Genomic DNA, 2,845 nt, shown 5'->3' with positions numbered 1-2,845 from the left:
GTCATGATCTCAGGGTCGTGGGTTCGAGCATTGGGCTCCGCGCTCAGCATGGAGTCTGCTTGAGTTTCTCTCGCTCCCTCTGCCCCTCCCCCACTCTCTCTCTCTCTTTCCCCCTCTCTCTCAAATAAATAAATCTTTAAAAAAATAACTTTACATTATTAAAATTAAAAATTAGGACTTCACTGGCCTGAAATAAAAATATTCTGACATGTTGATTCAGAATTAAAGGTTATTTTTATACTTTCCTTTTTTGACCATAAATATGATTTTTGAGACTGTACCTATTTTCCCCAAGATGCCTATGTGCTTCTCTGGTACACGCTAAAGACCATATAAGAGAAAGTCTTGTGATTTCACATAATGTGACCTCAGGACATTAGACATTTTCAGCTCTGAAACTACTACAGGGAGCCAACAGCAGCGGTAGTTCTTCTGCCCACTGCTGACTCCCTGTGCATCCTTGAGACCATGAGTTTGGCTTGTAATACCATCCGCCCAGAAAGGGAATAGATTGCCTTAGGCGGTAACTGATTCTAAGACCTGATCGGAAAAAAATCAAAACATGTCTGGAGCATGCTGTTGTTTTCAGATACTATGGATGCTTTTAGAAATGTCAGAGTCCTGAAAGGACATTGGCATCAACATAATGGGACTTCCTATTGATCAAGTTGTGAGACTTTGAGCATCAAATACAAGCACAGCAAGGTAGTCATAACAAAAAAGTAGTTTAAATTTTTTAGAAAGTAGGGGAGTATTCATATTTTTATTTTATTTTTTTTAAGATTTTATTTATTTGAGAGAGAGAGCGCACAAGTGGGGGGGGGAGGGGCAGAGGGAGAAGCAGACGCCCCGCTGAGCAGGGAGCCTGATGCGATGCAGGGCTCAGTCTCGATCCCAGGACCCCGGGATCATGACCAGAGCCAAAGGCAGCTGCTTAGCAGACTGAGCCACCCAGGCGCCCCTGTATTGAGTATTTTATTCCTTCTAATAATTTTGTCTGTTTACAATATTTACATATATAGTTATTTCCAACCAGGTAAGCATCAAAGAAAAAATACACGGAACTAGGAACTTGGCCAAATGATCCTGGTAGAAGGTACTAAAATAAAGAAATAGGGTGGATTTATTAGCATAAATAATAGGATGTAAGGTGAGCACAAATAATAACCACGTAGCAGGTGGCACAGGTGGTCATATACAATAATTAGGGGAGAGAGACAATTCAACACTGTATTTTAAAACATGAATTATTCAATGTCCTGAAGAGATAAGTTAACTACACAAACTAAATCCCTCATTATCAAGAAATGAAAGCTCTAGAATCAAGATTCCCAGTAAGGAATGCAGCCATTTTAAATAATGAAAACAGAACAGATCAAAATATCCGAATGACAAGCCAACAGGGTAGGTACTACCAGCCATGCAAAGCTTAATACATCATAGCTGCAAAAGATGCCAAGTTTCAAGGACAAATATTTATAAGAGAAATTAATAGTTTACCACACACACACACACACACACACACAAAACAGCTTGGCAGGGTGACTCACAACTGAATTACCGCAGCCTACTACACAATCAGGCCAGACCGTGTCTAGACCAAGATTCACCTGGTCAATAACCCAGATCCTCTCTTTTTCCCTCACCTCTGGTCAGACCACTGAAACTCAGGAAAGCACCAATACTGAGACATTGGGAATAGATCACGTTAAGAATCATATACTGGGAAGTTATTAAGTACGTACGGAAATAACAAGAAATTACCCAAACCATAGTCTTAATGTTTTAGAATAGGTTGAAGGGAATGTGCAATAATACATTTTATAATCACTGCTTATAGCTATCTTTTACCAGCTGTTTAAGGTGTTATTTCTCCATACTAAATTTGTACTCACAGTTTAAAATTTTTCAGAAAATTTAGTCAATTTTGCAATTAACGTTTAAATACTCAAGAAAATTTAGGGTTCCTTAATTTTTTTGGTATGAATGTAATGAAGCAATCCTTAAATGAAGTATTTATAGTTTTGGGTATCCTTCACATCTAAAAGTGCCTCAGACAATGAAAGCCTCTATTAATTATTATTTTAAAAATTCATAATTCAGGGGCGCCTGGGTGGCTCGGTCGTTAAGGTCTGCCTTCGGCTCAGGTCATGATCCCAGGGTCCTGGGATCGAGCCCCGCATTGGGCTCCCTGCTCGGCAGGAAGCCTGCTTCTCCCTCTCCCACGTCCCCTGCTTGTGTTCCCTCTCTCATTGTCTCTCTCCGTCAAAATAAATTTAAAAAATCTTAAAAAAAAATTCATATTTCAAAAGAGAAAGTCTGTAATTATGGAACCCTAACAGCCCCTGCTAGAATCCAAAGGAGGAAGAGATTTTAAAAGGACTTAAGACAAAGCTTGAGTTGTCTATTTCTACCAAACAGTCATCATTTGCTTGGTTTTGAAGGACAAATGAATCATAACTTAGTAGGAATCACATTTCCATATTAACCACTTGGGTAGATGCCATGATATATGATTGAGATTACTGCACATTCTCCTTCTAACTACAGGCTTTAAGTTGTGTTGAGGGTAGGTCTCCCAAAGGAACAAAGAATCTGAAGCACAACATGTTAGCTCAAGCAAACGGAAAACTCAAAAGGTCAATACCTCCGAAAGCTACAGTTTGACCAGCTGCCAGATCCTTAGGAATACCACGGAACTGTAAGGATGCCTCTCAAAGAAGGAAAAGCATTAGTCACATCTAATCTGACACATGAGAATAAACACAGAGATAATATTAGAAAAACCACATGATTTTGGCAAATAATAAATATTCACACTTCGCACATCTTGGGTGAAGGAAAA

This window comes from Neomonachus schauinslandi, chromosome 8, assembly GCF_002201575.2.
Source record: "Neomonachus schauinslandi chromosome 8, ASM220157v2, whole genome shotgun sequence".
Taxonomy (NCBI): domain Eukaryota; kingdom Metazoa; phylum Chordata; class Mammalia; order Carnivora; family Phocidae; genus Neomonachus; species Neomonachus schauinslandi.
The sequence above is the reverse complement of the archived record's forward strand: the minus strand, read 5'-3'. Positions refer to the sequence as shown.